General features: G+C 41.5%; 1 long non-coding RNA gene across 1 annotated transcript in view; it reads right to left on the bottom strand.

Moving 5' to 3' along the window:
• The window catches only part of LOC310843028, a 343,220-nt gene extending 323,922 nt beyond the window's left edge, over positions 1-19,298 (bottom strand). The window contains exon 1 of the long non-coding RNA XR_014563472.1: positions 19,125-19,298. This is a non-coding gene — a long non-coding RNA (uncharacterized lncRNA). The remainder of the gene's footprint in view (positions 1-19,124) is intronic.
• Positions 19,299-25,163: the final 5,865 nt, after the last annotated feature.

Below are 25,163 nucleotides of genomic sequence, written 5' to 3'. Positions count from 1 at the left end.
GAGTGATATCAATGGATATAATGTTATTGGAAGGGGAGGGCTTAAAATGTGTGCGTGCACACACACGCACAAATTCACACCTGCTCATCTGCTCTAGCCACAAATTATAGGGTACGGTGCAAATATCATAGTTCAGATGACTGCATTCTTACAGCATAGCAAGGGAGTGGGGAAATATTTCTGCACCAGTCTAATAGTGAAGGAGAAGTACCGTATTTTTCCGTGTATAAGACAATATATTTTCCTTAGAAATAATAGGCAAAAATTGTGGGTCGTCGTATACACAGATAGCAGAGGGGGGACGGGTGATTGGTGGCAGCATCCAGCAGGAGATTGGCAGCAGCGACTGGGCATGTGATTGGTTGCCTGCTGATGATTGGCTTTTGCTGCGGCAATTGGGTGGTCAATTTACAGCAGCGGCGAGGCGTGCGTGTAATTGGCTGTGGTTGCGTCGAGTGTGAAGATGGGCTTTTGGCGGTGTACGTGCAGACACAAATAGGAGTCGTCTTATACATGGGGGCATGTTATAAACAGAAAAATATGGTATGCCCTTCTTGGGAGGAGGAGAAACAAATGGAGACACCGAAAGAGGCCCAAACCACTTCAGTGAGGATATTACTGACAGCGTTCAAATGCAACAAGTTGCCTGCTTTTTGCATTTGGGAGTTAACAGAGTAATAGAACTAAGATTGATTTTGTGAGCAACCGGATTATTTGTTTATCTGGGTAGCTTTTGTGCGTTCAGATTTTTCCATACAGTTATTTCTATACAAAGCTGAGTGAGCTCACTTCCTATTCAGTGTGTGTTGCTATTTTTATGCAAATAGTTACCTAATAATGACTTCCTACTTAAGAAATAATCTCCATTGTTGCCGGATATGCCATCCAATAATTGACTGCGACTTGAGCTCCGTGTCCGTACCAGGGATTGCAGTCAATTATTGGATGTGTGGAGCCTACAGCAAAGTCGAACAAACAATTGCTTTTAGCATTTTTTTTATTTTTTTGAAACTCCCCCCGAAACAAGAACTTTGAATATGAAATCTCTCAACAATGAATCTATTTGACATTCATTTTTGTTGTCACCCATCCAACACGTAATCCGAGGAGAAGCTTTCAGCTTTTAATAAGAAGTGCTGTTCAAATTAGCACTGCCGATGAGCTGCTGAGATTAAATAAGAGGCGCAGTGCTTCTGAAAATGATATTAAGATGATCTGTGAATTAGGAAAACAAATCCTCTTGCTATCTGACACTGGATAACAGCACAAACCTAACCACGTCTCACTTAGAATTCAGTGGGTTTCGCTTCTGGGAAGTGGGGCTAGAATATCAGCCTAAATCATCACTGGGATGAAACTGATTTGAAAGGCATTTTCTTTTATACCAGTTCTCTATTGTTGTTTCCTCACCCACTTGCTGCTCTTACCTCTTGCACAGTAGAAGTCTCTTCCCAAAAATCTGTGTCATCTTCTTTTTGGATGAGATGACAATTATTCCCCTCTTTTTTGGGTCTTTTTATATGTGTTGGTATCACTTTCTCTTCTATGGCACGCCCCTGTGTAATCAGTCAGTTACTCTATAATTATCCTGAAAAGACTATGTAAATACTGAATTATTTCCATGCAGATTTCTTGATAATTATACCTCTAGTTACCAAAGACTAATTATGATGTAACTTCCACTTTTTAGATGTTACGATAAGGCTCTGGAAGGGAGAGAAGAAGGGGAGAAAAAGATAGAGGGAACCAGATAATTACTCTAGAGTTGCATAGCACTTACTTTGTCACTAGTCATGTATTTATCTAGCATTACTCTGTGGTTAATTGTCCCTTTTAATGGAAACTGGCACCAGAGTTCTTGGCTTGCCTGCTTCAAACCAACTTTAAATATTACGTGTTTAGAAAAATCTTCATCTCTTGGGTGCTGCTGGGCTAATTTAACATGCATTCCAGTTCTGAGTGCATTAACAATGCCTCCGTTAGGCTGGAATTATTATTTTTTACTATTGGGCAGCTAGCAGTAACCAAAAAGAAATGTGTGAAGTATAATCATAATAATAACAATAATAATAATAATTTCCTTACACCCCATCCATCTGGCTGGGTTTCCCCAGCCACTCTGGGCAGCTTCCAACGAAGTATTAAAATACAGTGGTCTGTTAAACATTAAAAGCTTCCCTAAACAGGGCTGCCTTCAGATGTCTTCTAAAAGTTTGGTAGTTGTTCTTCTCTTTGACATCTGGTGGGAGAGTGTTCCACCAGGCGGGTGCCACTACTGAGAAGGCCCTCTGCCTGATTCCCTGTAACTTGGCTTCTCGCAGTGAGGGAACTGCCAGAAGGCCCTTGGCGTTGGACCTCAGTGTCCGGGCAGAATGATGGGGGTGGAAACGCTCCTTCAGGTATACTGGAATTTATTTACAGCACACAGACACACACAGAGAGAGACTCAGATGATGCTGTACTTTAACTCCAACCCACCCCAACTAGCATGGGCAATGGCATATCCTCCAACATTTCTCCAATGAAAATAGGGATGTCCTATTGCATCATCATCACCATCTTCATCATACCCTGCCCATCTGAATGGGTTGCCCCAGCCACTCTGGGCAGCTTCCAACATATATAAGAACATAATAAAACATTAAACATTAAAATAACATTTTTAAAAAACCATACAGGGCTGCCTTCAGTTATCTTCTAAAGGTTGTATAATTATTTATTTCCTTGACTTGCACAACTCCATACCCTCCAACATTTCTCTGATGAAAACAGGGACATCCTAAGGAAAAGCGGGACATTCAGGGATCAAATTTGAAACCAGGACAGCTTCTGTAAAACTGTAAATCTGGGACTGTCCCTGGAAAACAGGGACACTTGAGGGGTCTGCAATGGGTTATAGGCACCTAGAGTTGCCACTTTGGTATACCCTTGTATCAGAACACAATATGAGATGTGCGTACATAAGAAACAACTACTAGCTTAGCGGTAGCTCCTATGCTCAGGGACCAAAGAGATGCTTTAGGAATATGCCTATGTCTGGTGCATGCAAGTGAGATTGTTGCCTCCTCTAATTTAAATTTGAGCCAGCATATGTATGCACACACACTCTCCTCCATTTATTTCAAAAGTGGTTTGTAATGTGGCATTCAAAAAGGACAAACACAAAACCTAGAATTAAATGCATGTTTCTTTAGCAAATCTGAGCTGAAAGGTTGTAGGTTACTTAATAGCAATTCAGTGGCTTTTTAAGGTAACTATGTTGCTAGATTTTAGGGACGCAGGTGGCGCTGTGGGTTAAAGCCTCAGCGCCTAGGACTTGCTGATCGAAAGGTCGGCGGTTCGAATCCCTGCGGCGGGGTGCGCTCCCGCTGCTCGGTCCCAGCGCCTGCCAACCTAGCAGTTCGAAAGCACCTCCGGGTGCAAGTAGATAAATAGGGACCGCTTACCAGCGGGAAGGTAAACGGCGTTTCCGTGTGCGGCTCTGGCTTGCCAGAGCAGCTTCGTCACGCTGGCCACGTGACCTGGAAGTGTCTCCGGACAGCGCTGGCCCCTGGCCTCTTAAGTGAGATGGGCGCACAACCCCAGAGTCTGTCAAGACTGGCCCGTACGGGCAGGGGTACCTTTACCTTTACCTATGTTGCTAGATTTACTTTAGGTGTAAAATTAGTAACACCATCAATGAAATTGTGTGTGTGTGTTTGTTTAAGTGCATTTTGAACCCATTCACCTCATCATACTTCTTTGTTCCCTCACTCTATTGACTTCCCCCAATGTCAACATTTGGGCTAGAAGCTTCCTTTTATTCTTACTACTCAGCAAAGTACAAAGTGCATTGACAGTGCTATGCAAATAATGAAAACATCAAAACTACATTTACCGGTACTTCAGCCTTGCCACTATATACCGTATTTTTTGCATCATAACACTCACTTTTTGCCTCCTAGAAAGTAAGGGGAAATGTCTGTGCGTGTTATGGAGGGAATGCCTATGGGTGGCATGCCTACGGATTTTCCTCCTCTAAAAACTACGTGCGTGTTATGTTTGGGTGCGTGTTATAGAGCGAAAAATATGGTAGTTTCCATTCAGCCTTACGACATCAGATCTGTGGATTCATGTACAGTGGTTCCTTGGGTTACATATGCTTCAGGTTACAGACTCCGCTAACTCAGAAATATTACCTCGGGTTAAGAACTTTGCTTCAGGATGAGAACAGAAATCGTGCTCCAGCAGTGCAGCAGCAGCCAGAGGCCCCATTAGCTAAAGTGGTACCTCAGGTTAAGAACAGTTTCAGGTTAAGAACGGACCTCCGGAATGAATTAAGTCTTAACCCGAGGTACCACTGTATACATTTTAAAACATGTGTCTGAACATTCAAGCCCTGCCAGAAAGTATCCTCTGTTTTGCAGCAATACCACAACAGCATTATTTTATACTTTCAAAATTGGTTTGAGATCCCGGAATGATTGGGTGTTTTATAAGAATTGTGTTTTATAAGAAGAAAATAATAATGCACCCGATAAAAGCTTGATATACAGTATGAATTAAAATACATGTGCACACACCAATTATTATTTTGGCTAAGGTAAAATAACACAAGGATTTTAACTGGTAAAATTGATTTCTGTTACGTTGTCGGACAATGTGTATTTGTATAGATATGATTCACTGTGGACTACATATAATTCTAGATAGTAAAAATGGTCTCTTTGCTTAATGAAGGCACATCAAAATATGTCCCATACCATTCAGACTATTATTCAAATACCTAGTAAACAGAGCCTAGTTTAATGGAAGTCTTTCATTGTGTAAAATAGTACAACAAGGCTCTATCACCACTATTGGCGAGGGGCTTGGTGGGTAGGGACATTATCTGATGTCCTTTAGTGAGGCTTCCTCTACATCCAGATCAAAATGCAAAAGTTGATCAGGAGAATGGGGAAAATATCTTATGGAATTGAAGTCTATGTAGCAATGCTATCAAATTCTGTGACTTAAGTCCCACACGCATGCACAATACTGTCATATCAGCTCCCGAATGCCTCCATTTTGGAACGTTTTGGTTCCCGAATGCCGAAAACCTGGAAGTAAATATTCCGGTTTTTGAATGTTTTTCAGAAGCCAAAAGTCTGATGCGGCTTCCTCTTGAGTGCAGGAAGCTCTTGCAGCCAATCAAGAACGAATTACATTCGACAACCGAGCTTTGACTGTACACTCAGCCCACTCTTTTTGTTTTCTCCAGCAATGCAGCAACAGTGAATAAATTCTAGAAACAGAGATGAATTTTGAGAATAAAAAGACCCATAACCCTGCCTTACAGTTTGAAGTAATGCAACAATATCATCGTTCCTGGAGGGATCTGAAACAACTGGCCTTTAAAAATAAAATTCAAAGCTGTCTGCTGCCATTTGTTTAATGCTTTTCTTCAGAAAGGGAAAGAAATACAATAGACCATACAGAACTACAGTGGGTAATAATCCCATTTTTACATCGGTGTTACCATGTTTTCTTAAAGCTTTAAGAACAGTAGTACCCTTTTTTTATCAGCCTGGAAAAAGCTTCCTGCTGAAAGGGTCACAATGCATATAAGCTTTGAATACCCCCCACCAACTCAAGCCCACCTCCCTATATGAACAATAGATGTTTTTGCCTTTTTTCTGCCTACTTTAATTGGAATTTCAGATCTTACACTGTCCAGAATTATCATTTACTTTCAGGGATGGGAATATGTACTACAGTTATTATGGCTTCTTTCTTTCTTTTTGGAATAATAATAATAATATAAATTTACTTACAAGGATTAATTTGAAATGTCACCATGGAACTTGACGGTTCGTGCTGCTTATTTTCATTTCCTTGCCAATTATTCATGCTATTTGCATGAATTGGTCTCGGGCTCTAGCTTTTGTTCTATTGATTGTTGTTCTAAATGAAGTAAATATAGCGACGAATGGACAGTAGGCCCTAGCTAAAGAGCAAATTACTATGTCAGATAAATCTTGGTAAACAATTACTGAAGGAGGAATCAAGTGCTGCCTTATAGGAAGTGGTGGAGCATTTCACTGGTAAACACTTCTCCTTTGCGGGCAACTGAAGGCTTGATTTGCACACTGAATATTGCCAGGCATATGGAAGTAAGCCCCATCCAAAAAAATCAGGTTTTTTCCTTCATAGTTGTCCAATATTTCTCTCTGTGCATACCCACATGCCCCGTTTTTCACATTTCACATGAATCTGTCCAATTCAAGAGGAAAGCCTTCCAAGTAATCCTATAGGATCAAGGAAACATTATCTATGTTTCTATGGAAATGAAAGCTGGGTGCAAATAATGAATGAAGCCAATTGCATGTGCACTTAGGCTCCATTCATATCTGCTGCTAAGGGAATGGGAGCTACTTGCCTGCAGTGAGATCCCATGTTGCCATCTTGAGTGGTAAACATGTCTCTGCATGAGGAAGTGTTGCGAGCCATACTGAGGGAGTCAATAGTAAGGCCACTCACAAAAACTCTCACCTTGGACCAAATGGTTTTTAACAACTACCACCCAGAGATGCCTGAAGGCTTGGGTGTATTGAGTGGGTTTTTGGAGTTTGATCAGCTACCATGCCACCATGCTGGAGCACCAACTGTTTTTGCCAATTCCTCCATTTCCCTTACAGTTTATTTACTATAGGATCTTTATCCTGGGAACCGCCCTGAGACCTGTGAGTATAGGGTGGTGTATAAATTCAATTAATCATCAGCATCATCTGAAACAGTCTAGCCTCTAAACAGCTCTTCAGGATGGCCTCTTCCTACCTCCCACTGTTTTATCTGCCTCTTCCTTCTCTTCCTTCTACAGTGATTCAGCACCAGAAGCAGACTTTTGTTCCTTTGCCTCTTTTTTATGTTTTAAAAATGATAACTTTGTTGGCTAAATGAAATGTAAACTTCCTGAAAACAAGCTACTCTCAGTATGAAGGCAAAAGGCAAACATGATTCCTGAAAATAAATTCTGTAGCTTCTAACCGCACAGTGGTTGTTTCCAAGGCTCATAAATATTTTGATGGTAGTTATATTAAGTACCTTTTTCCTGTTTGTTTATTTGCCCTGCTTTTTAATAGCCCTGATCCCCCATGTTGCAGTTAATAATATGGAGCCTTTTTGTGTGTGTATGTTAAAAACAACCATGACATTTTGCAAGGGCTGTCTTATTGCTTGCTCACTCAAAGGACAAATGACACAAACCAAAAACTAGATGGGAAATAATGTATTTACTTACAACTATTGGGTTGTATGAAACATGGCACACACGTTCAGTTTGCACAAATGGATTTCGGATGTTTATCGAGGGGTCCGAGTTGGTTCATATGGAGAGAGGTGGTCCTTGAAGTATTGTGGTCCTGAGTTGTTGTTTCTGGAGGTCACAAAAGTCCCAGTTGACTTATTTCATGAAAATGCCATAGGTGGATGGAAGACTGAAGAAACCCCAACTAAAGAATCATGGCAAGAAAAACTGATGGACTACGCAGAACTGGCAAAACTGACATATAAACTATGGGACAAGGATAACTGTGACTTTAAGGATGAATGGGAACCCTTTACAAAGTATCTGAAAACACAACAAAGCGAACTGGACTCCTTGGCAGGTTTTGAATAAACATTCACAATTTTTTAATTGATAATAATCAGCTAAATAGTTTTAGGATCTATACAACTTTGTAACATGCAGAAAACAGCATTCTTAGAGAAACCAAAGACTGGAACTGAGGGAAGTTGGGGGGTGGGTGGGTTTTGTGGGGGGGGGGGAGGAAGTAAAAGGGGGGGGGGAACAAGGATGATATATTTTTGGATAATATGTCTTGTTATAATTTTGAATAATTTTTTTAAAAGAAAAGAAAATGCCATGGGTAAGTGGTATGCATCCAGTTGAAAGGATGCATGTGGGTTTGGGGTTGCTAAGAACTGCAAAGCTCTAGGGTACAACTACAGCAATATCCTTTAAAAAAAGGGAAAGAAACACTAAGAAGAAAAAGATATAGACAAGCTCAAGTTACACCAAATACTTGGTTTAGATTGATGTCAGCCATCTGCTTGCATATATTAAAAGAAGTGATAGTGTGTTTTTACCATTACTTAATGCAAACTAAACCTTGCCTTTTCCCTTTTTAGCCGTAGCCTTAAAGCAGGAAAGCTTGCTGTATTCATCAAACATTTCCTTACTCAACCCAATGAAACAGGTGGTGTTTTACAAAGTGTAATAATACTAATGGCTCCTCTTCTTTGTTAAGGCTTTGAAAAGTAATTGGGATTTACAGAGGACTATTTCTCTCAATTTGATTAGACTGGAGTCCTGTTCACTTGTCTGTATGGTGGTTGATCAGATGTGGAGTTGGAAAGAATGTTCTTTAGAGGCCAGGTCATTTAATTTCAAGAAAAGAGTGATTTTCCTTTAGTTGAAAAACAGGTCCTTCAGTTTTTCTGATTTCAATACTGCCTTATTGGCTCTGTTGCAATAGGTATTTGCTTCAAGTCAAGGAGGGCAGTTTATACATAGAGTCAAATGGTAAAGCTTTTCTCCTTCTGGTGTTCGGCCTGTACTTCAAGGGTTAAAGTATGCAGAGGGATGGGGGCACATGCATTGGCAAGAATGCTGGCCTTGCCCCCATTACTATTGTCCTTCACTTGTTGAGCATATTGGCTGACTGTGCATGCTTCTTCATGCTGACAGAAAAGAAACATTGTGGGAAGTGCCCTTAGAAATGAATTCGTTGCTGATTTTCTATGAGATGAATGTGGCCTTGTGGCGGGGATGCAAGAGGCTTTAAGGACTCTGGCTTTATCAGTGTCTTCCATTTGAGAGCAGCACTTCAGCAACACTTGTTTGAACTTCATATTCACTATGTTGACAATTGTTTCAGCAGTATCTGTGCAGGGCTGGCCTTGCCACCACTTATCCCATTCCTCTTCAAATGGAGTCATTTTCTTAGGACCACAAATATTCTTATGTTATAGATGAAGAACTTGTAAAAGGAGATGATGACTTGTTTTCTAATCCATCAAGATGGGTTTCCGTGGACCTTGCTTATGTTATCAGAAGAGATTCGCTGGTTCGCACGTAACACTAGACCATGGTTTAGTGTTACGAGAACAAACGTCATTGAGCCTGAGGCTTGTGCTCTGCTCTCCTTTCTCTTCTTCTGGAGAATACTATTAATAATAATATTAAATTTTCATTTATACCCTGCCCTTCCCAGCCAAGACCGGGCTCAGGGTCTTGAAATATTAGAATATTTTGCAGCTGAACCCAAAAATGTGGTTAAGCTTAGCTGTGGTTAGTGGAGAAAAACCAGCTTCATAAACTGTAGATTGAGGTGAACTTATTTATTTGCACTATTTACAAAACTATTACTATACTGTCTTTCACCCCAGACAAGTAGCAAAGCAATTCACGACTAAACCAACAAGAGCAACATAGGCTTCCCCCAATAACTATAGTGTAGTTAATCTTTTGCAGTTAGTCTAAAATGGAAACTAAAGCTTGCAAGTGCTTTCTTACAACAGTGCCAGAGAGGGATGGGGTAGCATGCAAAGCTGGGTCAGTGTGACTCATCCTCATGACCCTAAGCCATAATTTAAGCATTGCCTACAGAAGCAGCCTTTGAAAATGCATTTTGATTCCCTGAAGTCAATGGGATCTTTTGCAACCCAAGGCTGCAGTTTAGGCCCCGGTTGTACACATTTAGGTCTTACTGATTATTGTGGGGCTTCAATGCCTGCAACTGTGGGCTGGATTGCAGCCAGGGTGTTTAAAGCTGGATTTCCCTGGATTTGTGTATGTTTCAGTCAGACCTTCAGCATTACAAAACTACACTTATATTTGTGTGTTACTTGGAATGCCTGCCGTTTTACAAGCTTGATTTGCAGCCTGCAATGGCTGAAAGAGAGAAGGCTTTTAAAATGTTGTCTTCAGTAGATGAGCTTGTGTTTCTTTTTCCTTCTGTTCTTTTACGTCCCGGTTTGGCAAGAGTACTATATAAAGTGAGGTCATGAAACTATGGCGCAAGATTTGCCATAAGGGATTTCTAGAAGATGAAAAGACTAGATTTCTGATGTGACCTGATGCAGCTGAGTAACTCCCAAAGTCACCAGTCAGTTTCTAACTATAAAAGAGACATCTGATCAGATTGTCATGCTTTATGTTTAATGAAGTGTTACAAGGACTTTGACACAAGCCATTACCCACTATTTACTTATTCAAGGCAGAAACCTACTGGAAAATTGAGTGAAATTATCCATAGTTTAACAGCTTCAAGCAGATTGCAGTATGATCAAAATTTCTGAAACATGCCCCTTTGAGTTCATCGGTGTTACATGATGCTGAGCTGTGGCGCTGGGCTTTAATAACCATGTTTTACTCATTTTTAAACTTCAGTATGCTAAATGAAAAAAGCAAAACAAGACCCTACATTTACAACAGTGTCTGATTCTGTTTCAGAAAGAATGCAGCCTCTTATTTGACCTGGCTCAAGGGTTGTGCTTCCAAAACATAATAAAACTTACTACCAAGCTTACTGTTTTGGACTGAAAGGCCGCGACTAGTTCTGTACTTGGAAAGCATTTATTTGTAGGGAAAGTGTGCATGTGTTGCATTGCACTGAATGTCTAAAACTGATGAACTGATACCTGACAATCCCTGATGAATTTTGTGAATGTTCAAATATTGAGCTCTTTTCTTCCACTGTGGGCTCATCCACTGTTGAATTGGAGCAAACATCAATCAGCTTTTCTACAGATAGACACTTGTTATGATTCAGTAGTAAACAGCAGGTTTTCCTGGGGGAAACAGGAGGACAAAGGGAAAACCTCTTGGACCCATTCCTAGAAGTAATGGACCAAATGGAAGAAATTGCAGGACAAAGGGAAGTGTGGATGAACTTGGTGTCAGCATTCAATAGTATATCAACATTCACAACTTTTATATGGGTTTGTCAGCATATGGGGTTGTCTAGGCCCCAAATTACTTTTAAGGGGGATCTGTTAACATTCACCAGAGCACGTCATGAGTTTCTGGACATTTGCCAATTTTGTCACATGCCCCATTTCAGACATTCACTGTAACATATCTACAATGAAACAGATACACAACCACTATCATATATGGCCAGTACAAACTGCTATTGTGCCAGCACTGGGACTCAAACGTTGGCAGCACTGTTTTAAAGAGCTGCCTAGGGCAGGATGCATTTGTGAAAATCTTTAGCATCTTTTGTTGAGCATTTAGGCTGGTAGTAATGTATTTTACATGGCCTAGGACCCAGGATTGCACCTGTCTGGCACCATGCAAATGACAATTCTGAATATATGTATTTCTAAGCATTTATAAAACACGTTATTTATTTCAATCTCACAGCTACCTATGCAAACATACATGTGATTTTTATAGTGTCTGTGATCCATTTTCCAAAGGTGAAAAGAAAGTTCATGTGTGATGTACAATTATGCAGTTTTGGGCAAACATATTGGAGATCAAGCCCTGCTTCCAGTCTTAGCCACATCAGGCAATACAAATACCTCCATATGCAAGACACATTGGCAAACAGTATACATGTACATACATCAATCAGTTGGACTGTAGTGGCATGCACAATATGCATGGATAAGATATGTTCCAAAGCTGATAGCCAGACACATTTCAACCAAAAATTACTATATATTGGCAAACCGGGAATTCTAAGCGCCAGCTTGTGTGTGAATCCAGAAGCTACGACCCTACTTAATATGTGCTGTGGTAACAGCACATATTTCTAAATCTTTCAGAATTGAAAATACAAGCCTCTTTGTCATCAATGAGCACCAACACCCCCTCCCCCTGCCCAAAAAGATCACCATCTGGGATTATATCATCACCAGACCAAAAGGACTGAGCTAACCCCAAGAAGATTGCATGTTGCATGGATTTTGTTGAAAGGCTTTGTCTTACTTACACCAGGTAGAGGAGAGACGAAGGATGAAAAACCCAACTTGCATTCTTAGGGTGCACTGTAACTTAATGTGGTCTCAATTGCATCAATGCAATTATCATAAACAGAAGGTTGTAGGGAAATCTAAGCACCCTCAGAACTCTGAGGAAAAATGTATTTTTCTTTCTTTCTTTTCCTGGGTCCTGAAACACACACACCAAACCCATCTCTCTGAAACTGCTGGAAATGGAAACTTCCCTTGAAATACAGTTTTGGCACGAGAAGCCGTCATGGTCCTGAGGCTGCTTAAGACTTCCCTGCAATGGGTATTTGCGTAATAAAAAGCACACACATTAATGAAATTCACATTGCTAATATCATATCTTCCTTGTCCCTTAGACAAGGGAGTTCCCAAAACTTCCTGAACTACTTATTGAAATGAAGCGAATCTAATGCGCACCTCAGTTTTCAAAACCTTGCAACCAAAAGAAATTTGCTGGCATCATCAAATCTAATGCACACCTTAATTTTTGTGATGTAATTTGGCCAAAAAAGGTGTGCATTACATTTGAGTAAATATGATATTTAGTGTAAGATACAAACAAACAAACAAAGATCTTAGACCTTAAGACTGAATGACAAGAAATTAATTAAGTAACTAACCAATTAACTAACTAACTAACTAACTAACTAACTAACTATCTAGCTAACTAATTATAATCTCATTATGAAAGAGTGTGGGTGCAAGTGCTTCAGAGGCAGTCTTGAACATCTAATTTTTCATTTATTTCGTCCCCTATATTTTGGAACAATAAACTTGGTAATAACTTGATCTTTGTCTAGTTTTCCACTAGCAAACGTTCTTAAATCTAAAAATGACATCCTACCCAGGCTTGTAATTTCAGGTCACCTCATCAGATAAAGCCTCAGGACAGAGTCAAAGATCAAACTTGTTTTTCATCGTATAATATAGCTGCACTGAGATGAGACCTGGAGGTTAATCATATCAACAGTATCCAAACACGAAGAGGGAGAGGGTCAACTGGGAAACTCTCGGAACATCTGCACTGACATTTGAAGTAATTGGTCAGGCTCAAATGCCAATTTTTAAGGTAAAAGTTACAACTTCCTCCCCTAGCCCTCATCATTAAGGGAAGCAGAAGTATGATTCATATCACACTAGTATCTGCATATGGTTCTATGCACGCACTTAGCAAGGCACAGAAATGTAACTCGGAAGGTCATTTAGGGTTCAATCCTATACAAACTTACTTGGGAATAAGCATCGTTGATACCTGCATAGGACTGGGCATAGGTGTGGGCTGATAATCCAACATTTTTGCACTTTGCATACATAAGAACATTTAATGGGATTTTGTCATCATTGCTATAATTAATTGGTGGTGAATTAAATGATGGGAAGCTCAGAAAAGTCATGGGAGCAGAGCAGTGACGTCAGGAATATGGTTGGCTTTCCACACATTAGTCTTTTTGTTTGCTTTGTGGCTCAGTTAGTGTTACATTATTCATACACTAGAAATCTGGAATGATTTTTTCAGCATGGCCATGAGAAGTCAGCAAGCTTTAGATTCTGTTTTGGGTGAACCCAGGGCTTTTTTCCAGGAGGAACTCGCCGGAATTCAGTTCCGACCCCTCTCAGGTGGGCACCATTGCCATTATAAGAGAACAAGAGAGGTGTTCATGCTGAGTTCTGGCCCCTCTTTTTCTAGAAAAACAGCACTGGGTAAACCACAATTATTTGTTACGATAGCCAAATTTAGCCAAACCGACATGTGAATTAACTATGGTTTGGGAAAACAAGCTCTGATGTGCTCTGGTTCAAATGAAACAATCTCCCCACCCCCTTTATTGGTTGTAGTACTAAAGTGTTTTGGATAACAAAAAGTTAAATTGCGTTTTTTGGTGGGGAGGAAAACTGCCTGCATCTGGAAGCAAGTGTTCCTCACATTCTCCAAGTTCTCTGTGTTTAGTATTTTTGGCAACGGATGAGAAGGCAGTGACGGACCTACATTTTTGGAGCCCTGAAGTTTGTACATTGGTACGTTGGGTTACAGACGCTTCAGGTTACAGATGCTTCAGGTTACAGACTCCGCTAACCCAGAAATAGTGCCTCGGGTTAAGAACTTTGCTTTAGGATGAGAACAGAAATCACACAGCAGTGGTGCGGTGGCAGGAGGCCCCATTAGCTAAAGTGGTGCTTCAGGTTAAGAACAGTTTCAGGTTAAGAACGGACCTCCAGAACGAATTAAGTTCTTAACCCGAGGTATCACTGTACTGCCATGGAGCCCGCTTCTCAACCAGCCATGAGGTTTGGATAACCACAGTTACTTTCTTCAGTGGGTTGGTCCATAATAGATCACCGCACCTTTACAATATCCATGCTACTGACTCTCAAACTTTGGGGTTTTTGAAATATATACCATGCCCTCCAAAGTGTCCCGATTTTCTAGGGACAATTCCGGAATTACAAAAGCCACCCCTGCTTCTGATTTGATCCTGTGGTGTCCCTATTTCCCCTGCCAGTGCCACCATCCCTGAGCTTGGGGACGAGGAAGAACTTGTCCCAAGCAGTGGTGGCAGTGGTGGCAGCTGCGAGGCAGCATAGTGTTGCCTCTCCATGGCTTCTCTATGGTGCTGTCCTCCTCCCTTGGGCAGCTCATAGTGGTTGCTGGGCAGGGCCACCTTGGGTGGGAAGAATGGGTGTGTGGAGTACAGGCAGTCTCATTTTTTACAACAATCTTTATTATGGTCCAAAGACCCAACAAATCGTTACAAAGCAATACATAATTCATACAGTCTACCTCCAGGTTAAAGAAGCATTTTGTTCAGAATATAGGGATCATTGGTTCTTGCAACCACCGATAAAAACTTTGCCACTGCTAATGTTCTAGCATTTGTCCAGTCTTCCAATAGGAACCTGACATAGTGAGCCTCTGATTTTCCTGGGAAAGGTACCAACAAGGGTCGTATCAGTTCAGCCCTGGCTTGCTCATATTTTGCACAGTGCAACAAAATATGTTTTATGGAATCAATGTCTTGAGCACACAAGCAAAATCTGTCCTGGTAGGGAACACCTCTCAATCTGCCATCCAACACTGCAGAAGGAAAGACGTTTAGTCTGGCTTTGGTGAAAAGACTTCGATATTTTTTTTTAAAATGCTTTGTGCATCTGTGTCCAATCTTGCCCTTCCTAAAATTTATTTATTGGTGTGTGTTTTTCTTTTTGTAAATCTACGAAAGAATAAACTAAAATAAAATTGGGACTAAAGGGTTTTCTTCTTCATAATAATAATAATAATAATAATAATAATAATAATAATTTTTATTTATACCCTGCCCTCCATGGCCAGAGCCAGGCTCAGGGTGGCTAACACCAGTAAAAACAGTAATAAACATAATAGGGAAAAAACACAACAATTTAAAATACAGGTTAAAATGCAATTTAAAATGCAGCGTCATTTTAAATGTATCCCATAGATCAAAACCATAAGGGAAGGGAAAGATAAGGGTCAGACTGAGTCCAAACCAAAGGCCAGGTGAAACAGCTCTGTCTTGCAGGCCCTGCGGAAAGATGTCAAGTCCTGCAGGGCCCTAGTCTCTTGTGACAGAGCGCTCCACCAAGTCGGGGCCAGTACTGAAAAGGCCCTGGCCTTAGCTGAGACCAATCTAACCACCTTGTGGTTTGGGACTTCCAAAAAGTTGTCATTTGTGGACTTTAAGGTCCTCTGCGGGGCATACCAGGAGAGGCGGTCCTGTAGGTATGTGGGTCGTAGGTCTCATAGGGCTTTCAAGGTCAAAACCAGCACCTTAAACCTGACCCTGTACTCCACTGGGAGCCAGTGCAGTTCGTAAAGCACTGGATGAATGTGATCCCGCAGCAAGGACCCCGTAAGGAGCCTCACCGTGGCATTCTGCATCCCCTGCATCCTAGGATGGTGGAGGGTATGTTTGTCTCCTTGGTCTAGTGGTGGTAGCGCTCTCCTCTGATAGGAAATGCTTGGTGGGGGGAGGACAAAATGAGGTAGTCGAGGAGGGTCGGTTGGCGGGGTGTTGGAGCCAGCCGTCACAAGTGGCACTTTTTTTAGTATAAAATAAAGGCGCAGAAAGTCTGCAATATTTCCATAATAAGAGAGAGCAGCCCCTCTGTCTGCCCTTCTCGATTTATTCTCCTTTGTTCTGCCAGCCGCATGGCCGTTTTCCAATCTCATGTTACCTCAGCCGGTCAAGGCTTGACACTCCCCTCTCCATATAAGGTAATCATTGCCCAGAAGAATGTCAGGGGGCACCCTGCAGTATTTACAAGCCTCTGCCTTGCCTGTATGACTCCCACAGCGGGGGGAGTGAGAAATGTCCTTATTTTCATCTGAGGAATGTTGGAAGGTATTATACACACAAAAATGATAATCAATTAGAGTCGTGTGGGTGATAGACTATATGCAACTGGCAGAGATGACCGGCAGAATCCGAGACCTGGGAGAAGAAAGGATGGAAGAAGATTGGAAGAAATTTAAAACTTATTTACAAAAATATTGTAATTTGATTGAATGTTAAGAAGGATGCTTGATCATAAATAATTGGCCACCACTAAACTAGATTGAAATTAGATAATAAGTGAGATTAAGGAAAAGATAAATCCTTTGGGAGAACTATCAGATTATATTTAAACGAGTGGATATAAGATTGTAAACAAGATGATAATTTGCTTGAAAAAACTTTTTAACGATGTAAGTGGGAGCGGGAGACGTGAGGAAGTCCAAACGAGTTATGAAATTTTGTGTATGACATAAGCAATGTTGTTTGCTATTTATGCTTTTCTCTTACAAAAAATTCTTAATAAATATTTAAAAAAAAATAGAGTCGTGTGGGACAGGGGTAGGGGTCTGAGAGCATTGAATTGTGGCAGCTTTCACAAGCAGGAGCTTATGTAGGCTGAACCTGAAAACAGTAGCAGTAGCATCAGTGTAGCTGCACCACACTCTAATCCAGGCTTCCTCAAGGCTCCTCAGGCTTCCCTTTTGGCCTACAGCTCCCATGATCCCAGGCTAACAGGACCAGTGGTCAGGGATGATGGGAATTGTAGTCTCAAAAAACATCTGGAGGGTCGAGGTTGAGGAAGCCTGCTCTAATCCCAAACCACTTGTTCCAGAGCAGTTGATGTAGGAAAAAGCAGAAGCAACAATTACATTTAAAAACAATGCATCTCTTGGTTTATGGTTTACGCAGCCACAGCTGGAGCGGTTTTTCGTCCAATTGTCCCTACTTTTCTGGTATTAAAAAAAGACAACAACAACTTTCATAGTTCATCAGTTTCGGGTTTCTGCGTCAGGCTTTAAATTATAATTTTGCTACAAGATGTTCAGCTCACAACAGCAGCCGAAGCCTTCACGAAGAAATCATTTGGCTCAGCCTAAATTAACTAAGACTAAACAAATATAAAAAGTGCCAGGACAATTTCTTGTGGTTTTCAGCAAGGAGTGTGGTTGATTAGAGCTTATTGGCAGATGTGTGTGTGAAATAAGGGGGAGAACGGCGGGGATGTTACCAACAGAAATAAAGTTCATAATCCATGCAACGTCTTATAACAGAGGCAGACTGGTTGCATTGCTTCCAGAAATTGGTTTGAGACATGTCAAGTAAATGTGTAGCTGTCACCAAGAATATAACTTACATTCCTGCTGTCCTAACCCCAGGCAACAAAAACTCCCTTTAAAATTAATGCTTATTGGCGTAACACATCTAACCTCCCCCCCAAAAAAAACCCCTAGCACCAAAATTGCTGTCCTAGGAGGGAAGTGTGGAGGGGTGCCGCCGTGGCAATATACCGAAAGGATAATTGTTCACTGGAGCAATAAGGCTTGCAGTGTGGAAGGAATGCACTTGCTAAGGTTCTTTCTTTCTTTAACTTTCCAATTAAGTAGTTATTCTTTTCTCCCACGAGAGGTTTGTCTGAAACTAGTTTAACATGTGTTCCTCATCTGTGCGAGCACAAAGGCAATTTGGCAATACTCCCCCGATGGGGAAGAGATGTAGCAGCAAACACGTGTAATAGTATCTGCGGTAAAAGTGGACTCTTTTGATCTCATTATAGGACACTCACTGGTCAATTCTGCAAAGATACAACATGCTTTGCAAAATACCAGTTCCTTCATCTGCCTCATTCATCTACAAATCAGGCTGGCTTAGATTTTGCTATTTCAATGAAAAGCAATGGGTTGGGGGTTGATATAGAATAGAAGCCAGGACTTGTCTCCTGCCTTATCGTCTCGATTCCCATTCTTTTAAGCAATGTGATCCCTGCCCAGCTCCAATACTAGTGGGGAGACAGAACTGGAGAAAATGTGTGCTGTTTTCACTGTTAAAAGCATTTCCCACAATGGGGAACCGTCTTGGACATAGCTCAGTTGGTTAGAGGACTGTTCTGATAATGCCAACGTTGCGGGTTCGATCCCTGCATGGGACAGCTGCATATTCCTGCATTGCAAAGGGTTGTCCTAGTTCAGGCACAGGCAGCCTTTGGCCCTCCAGATGTTATTGGCCTACAACTCCCATGATCCCTAGCTAACAGGGCCAGTTGTCAGGGATGATGGGAATTGTAGTCCAGAACATCTGGAGGGTCGAAGGTTGCCTGTGCCTGTCCTAGTTGATCCTATGGGTTCCTTCCAACTATGATTCTGTCTCTGACCATTGATTACACTGGCTGGGACTGATGGGAGTTGGAGCCCCAAAATGTCTGAAGGTCCACAGATACCCTTTAAAGGTGCAGGAGTCATATTCCTCCCCAACACCTCTGCCCTGTAGCTGGTTTAGGTGACGATCTTTAACTGTGTATTTGAATGCACACCTTGGCATAATGACATTCCTTTATACGTTTGCATCGTTTTAAATTGACCGCAGAGCAACATGGAGCAGGCTAGCAGATCTAGCTGGGAGTATTATTACTTCTGTGCTTACTGCACTATCCTTTTGGATGTGGGAAATCCCATTTTCGGAGTCATAAACACCCTCCCACAACAGCTGTCATGAAGACAGCTGGAATCAGTAACTTTTCATAAGCTTGAGGAAGTAGATTGCTAAGTCTCTTTATTTGCTTGCATTGACTCTAGAATAAAACTCCGTCTTTCTGCAGCAAGTTCAGGTTAGTCTCCTTTTCTTATACAGTGGTACCTCAGGTCACATACGCTTCAGGTTACAGACTCCGCTAATCCAGAAATAGTGCTTCAGGTTAAGAACTTTGCTTCAGGATGAGAACAGAAATCGTGCTCCGGCGGTGCAGCAGCAGCAGGAGGCCCCTTTAGCTAAAGTGGTGCTTCAGGTTAAGAACAGTTTCAGGTTAAGAACGGACCTCCGGAATGAATTAAGTGCTTAAGCCAAGGTACCACTGTACAGTATCACAGCCAGATAGTTGTGGCGTCTTTAAAGGGGTGACAGTCAGTTTCCTAATTGTATGGGAGGTTTAAAGCAGCCTCACTTCCTATTGTGAAGTCACTGACCACATATGAGGTGCAGGCTCTTACTGACATCAGTCTTGGCATAAAGTCCTAATTCCTCCATCCAGACAAGATGTTCTAACATGAAAGAAGCAAGACCCAAAGGCACAAGGTCTCTTTGGGTGTGAAGAGCCTTATTTCAAGACCTTGTTTTGTGCAATGAGTGAGCGCTTTGTATTCTCAAAATCCCCACATACGTTTTTGTAAGCCACTTTCCCCAGTATGGGGCTATTTTTTAAAAATGTCATTTTCCTGAAGATAATGCGTTTTACATATACTTTCCCCTAATATGCAGATTTTTATGCACATATTTTGATTTTTTCCCTGCATTGCAAAATTTGGAGATGTGCACATTCCAAAGGACAGCTTCATTTTGGTTTGTGTATCGTTTCAGGAAGCACAAACTAGGTAGGTTCACATTAAAATGCAAACATATCCAATCTCCCCATCCCACATCCCAGTGGTTTACAGTTCCCATAGCTAGAACTCTTGCTGTTTTCTCCTCTTTTAAATCTCCCCTTCATTTACTCACTTAGAGAAGTCACAGCCGACCTGAAAAACTTTTTTTTAAAGAAATGTGTGAAAAAACTAGCCCAAAGGAAACAGCGTTTCTCCACCAAATGATAAAATGCCATGATATTCAGACATGCTATAGCCCATTATGATTTTTCTAACATGTTCTCTATATATGGTAAAGTCTCTTCTGGGAATCGATGGCAAAGAAATGAACTTGCTAAGGAAGAAGATGTGCAATTCTGATGGAAAGTGAACTAAAAGGTCATCACTGAATTAAGTTTCTTACTTTTTATGACTCTTCTATTCAGGTATGAAAATATGTAGACTGGGAAAAGCTAATAAAATTATTATTGCTTGGAGAGTGCCTTGAAATTAGGACTGCTCACTTGCAGGTATGAAATGACTTTCAAATGGTAGACCAGGGGCCATTTTGTACATTACAGTATTTAGATATACACAGCTAAGAGTGTTAAGTGCACTTGAGGTTGATTTTCCATGTGTCTGCTTTTTAATTGTACCTAATGAAATCCCAAAGTGAGCATTGGTCTTAAGTAATATAGTAAATGGTTCAGAGTTCCTCATTTTCAGCACCGCCTTGAACTGTGGACTTGGACAATTAACTTATTTTCATAATAATCCACATAATTATACCGACATTAGGATAATGCACATTCTGTCATTTCAGATGTGATCAGTTGGCGCATCTACTTCCAGATCGTCAATATCTTTCTACTCATCTTCCTCCAAGTTCTCCAGAGGTGCAAAGAAAGGTCATTTCCATTCTTGACAACTGCAGCAGATCTTGCTACCCTTTCAGATCCAAATTCCACTATGTCAGGTTCCAAATGTCATAATAACTTGCCCCACATCAAGCACTTGTGATGACTGTCTCTTCATCATCTCTAGGATGGTGAGAGCTTGGAGGAACCAGCTAGGATAGTCATTATGACAGATGCCTGTATGTACAGCTTGTGTGTGTGTAATTTTAGTTCCAAGGACCCAATGTAGTTTTTAAAAATCAGTTGATAAAAATTAAGACAGCATCACAATATAGGACTCCCGTGGCCTTTAACTAGATGGCCACATGTTCCACTGTGCAGAGTACTGTCCTCTCTAGAAGAAGTCCTATATTTGAAAAGTCATCCAGTCCCTCAAGTCATTAGTAGGATTGGAATATAACTTGTAGTTTAATGATGAATTTTGGATACAATGGAGAGATAAAAGATCTGGATTATTATAAAAGATGCAGGAGGAAAATGATTAACAGTAGGACCCACAAAGTGGAGGAGGGAAGTCCAAGAGATTCCTTGGAATCTAGTTTTGATGTTGTATGTTGGATATGTGAATGTAAAATTTCAATCTGAAAAAACAAATAAATAAATTTTTTTTGGGGGGGGGCAGAAAAGTCATACGGTCCAAGTCTGGTTGAGTGATAAACAACCAAAAGCAGGGAACCATCAAGAGTTGCCCATCAGGAGTTAGTCCCTGGCTAGCAGACTGAGCAGGAATCACTATTTAGATTATAGTAATTATTTCTAAATTTGCATTTATGAACACAAATTACCATATGTATGTTTTATGGGAATCTGCCCTTTCTGGATTTCCTTTTTTTGGTGTATGACATATTTCCTCATTTTGGGCAATGTCTGTGGATTTGAGCAAGCTCCAGTTGTCTTTGGGAAGAAAAACAAACCCACTTTAGACACGTAAGTTGTGGGACTGCATCAAAGTGCCCCCTTTTTAAAAGGCCTTTCCGGTCCATTTCATAAACACACAGAGACTCACACACTTTGCCTCGTAAGAGCCAACCCTCAGCCCCTCCTTCATGCTCAGTGCATTTTTTGTGTAAGCACTGGTGCTATCCACCTCTCTCTCTTGCACACCTAGGGTTGGTAGTATCCATCCCACTTTGAACCTTAGCCAGGTGTGGGGCACATTTGTTAAAGCCAGAGTAATGTGGGGCCATCTGGGCGAATTTCATTTATTTTTACAATCTATTTCTCTCTCCTTTTTTTGCACTTGCAGAAGGCCTTTTAATCCAGCAGACACACCTGCAAATGGAAGAGGATGAGAGGTGATTCCCTCCTGCTGATTCTCCTGCCCCTTAAAGACCCAGTCCCCCCCCCCGCTCCACTGAAATAATTTCCGAGAATTTCAGGACACTTCAGTCAAGCATGGAAGGTGTCACTGGAGGGGTGGGTCTTGCAGGGAGAAATGTTCCCCCTCTTCTTCCATCAGCAGACACACCTGGATAAAAAGCCCTTTCAGGCATGAGAGGGCAACAAGTGGATTTCCCCCTTGAGCTTTTTGTTAACATTTATTTCCTGATTTTCTACCAAGCCAAAGAACTCACCATGGCTTGCAGCAGTCGTGGACTATAGCCGTAGTTCAGATGCAAGGAGTTAAATGCGACCCTTTAGCATTTGTTAGCATAACTTTCCATCTGTTGATAGCAAAGGCTGGGGAGGCTCTGAACTGCTGATGCAGCAGTTAATGGGCCATTTCATTATTATTTCAGGTCTTTCTCTTTTCCTTTTTCTGTAGGAATGTAACACACAAGTTTCTCCTGGAAAGACATTAAAAGAGAGTTTCTCTTGGCTAGCCTTAGGTAGCTCTTTTTCTGTTGTCCCCAATTTCTGTGACTGACGTCAGCGATAAGCTGGTTTTAATGGAAATCAGATCAGCCTCTGCCCTAATGTATCAAAACAAGACGGCAATGTGGGGTGTGATATGATGACCAAGGTTAGGCTCTGCACCGGCCACATCAAAAGGAAAGAAATGTAAGGATGATCACCTGTGCCTAGAAAAATATCTGCTGCATCCTTTCCTCTTTCCTCGCCCTCCTGTATGTAGATCCAGTCTGACTGGCACGTGGGCCCTGGAATGTTGCACAGGGGGTCATTGAGCTGCAAAATGTTCCAAACCCCTGTTCCACAGTGTCCCATAGGGGACCTTGCCTCACCCCCAATCCATTATAAAAAAGAAAAAAAATACCCTTCCAGCTTGCAAGGGACATATTACATGATTGATTCCCTTTTAAGAATACAGTTGTTCCTCAGGTTAAGTACTTAATTTGTTCCGGAGGTCCATTCTTAACCTGAAACTGTTCTTAACCTGAAGCACCACTTTAGCTAATGGGGCCTCCTGCTGCCGCCGCACCGCCGGAGCACGATTTCTGTTCTCATCCTGAAGCAAAGTTCTTAACCTGAAGCACTATTTCTGGGTTAGCGGAGTCTGTAACCAGAAGCGTATGTAACCTGAAGCATATGTAACCCGAGGTACCACTGTATGTATCTTCCAGCTACCAAACTCGGTTTTTCCTGCATGCATTGTATACTTTGCTGCAAAAATTGGAATATCATTCTTTTGGGGGGAGAGGGTTTGCACAAAATTAGCATGATTGATGATTGCCTTGTAAATGACAGCATATGCTGGTCTCTATGCCTGCACACTGCTTGGCTTTAACTCACAATGCACTCATGGGCTGCCAACTCCCCACCTCCACTCCAACCCCAAAGTCTGATTGCAATATGTGTAACCTTGTGTGATCCTTTACAAAAAAATAAAATAAAAAATGGCTAGAATTTTTGACGGTGTGGGAGGATCAGGAAACTGCTGCCCCCCCCCATGATTCCCTTTGATGCTGTAAAATATATCACCCTCCATTGCTTCATAAGTGGGGATTTACCAGACTGAACATCTTAACCCAAATATTTGGTGTCAATGGTACTTCCGTATCCCACATAATTACAAGGATGTATGGAGGAAGCCTTCTGAAAAACCTGAAAGCTGACACCAGACTCATTTATTTACCATTGCTTTGTAATAAGAAGTAATGTTGAATGGGTTTCATAACAGTATTCTGAAAGGCCAAGAATCCTTATGTGGAGAACCAACAGAGAAAACAACCAAAACTCATTCTGTCAAAATCTCACCCAGGAAATGAGCTCATTGCCCCTCTTAACACGTTCCACCCTTGCTTTTGACTGAACAATGGTGAGGACACTGAGTGACTGCCTGAAGGGCAGTGATGGAAGCGATTCATTAAATATTTTCACAGTGGAGCCAAAAATTACCTTTTAAGTGGAATGAATCAACAAAATTGCCCTCCCTTTTCTGGCCTTCGGTGGAGTTGCTTATATTCTTGTTCTTTATGTAACCAGCTTGCATCAACAACAGCCCCCTTTATGTGGGTATCACATGGACCACAGTATATATTAAATGATAAAGAAAAGAAAAGGAACCATACCACCCCTTCATGTGTCTTAACCTGCAGAATGTCATCTGACTATAGCAAGCCTTCTGTGTGGTGGCACAAACCACACTTTTGGAATACTCTCCCTCCCCCCATTATTGGAGAAGCATCAGTTGTAGCTTTGCTTCTCCTTCACATTTGGAGGCAGTGGATGTGCTAGCCTGTTGTCTTGCCTTAGTAATGAACTGGATGAGAGCCAAGAAACTGAAGCTCAACCGTCATAGGACGGAGGCACTGTGAGTGAGTGGTTCGCTAGACCAGATGGATGGAAGGTTGCCTGCTTTTGATGGGGTTACACTCCCCCTGAAGGAGCTTCAGCTTGTGGGTACTTCTAGATCCTTTGTTTTCCTTTGAGCCTCAGGTGGCCTCAGTGTTTTGCAGTGCCTTCCATCAGCTTTGGCTGGTGGCCCAGCTGCACCCCTATCTAGGCAGTGATAACCCAACTTCTGTCATGTATGCTCTGGCAACCTCTAGGTTAGATTACTGCAACTTCAACTGGTGCATAATTCAGCAGCAAGGCAATTTGACCATATTACACTAATCCTGGTTTGACAGCACTGGCTGCCAGTTAGTTTCCAGGCCCATCTCAAAGTGTTGGTTTTGACCGCCTCTCCCAGTAGGAAGAAATCCGGACCGTACAATCAGCATCTGAGGCCCTTCTTTGTGTGCTTCCTCTATGAGAAGTCCGGAGGGTAGTAACACAAGAATGGGCCTTTTTTGCAGTGGCTCCCCATTTGTAGAATCCTCTCCCCAGGGAGGTTTACCTGGCACCTTCATTACATATATTTACATATTCCCCAGTTGTTTAGGCCAGAGGTCAGCAAACTTTTCCAGCAGGGGACCGGTTCACTGTCCCTCAGACCTTGTGGGGGCGCTGGACTATATATATATATATATATATATATATATATATATATATATATATATATATTTGCTTTCGTAGAT

Source organism: Podarcis gaigeae (assembly GCF_964106915.1).
Source record: "Podarcis gaigeae genome assembly, chromosome: 4".
Lineage (NCBI taxonomy): Eukaryota > Metazoa > Chordata > Lepidosauria > Squamata > Lacertidae > Podarcis > Podarcis gaigeae.
This window is presented reverse-complemented; position numbering and strand designations above follow the sequence as displayed.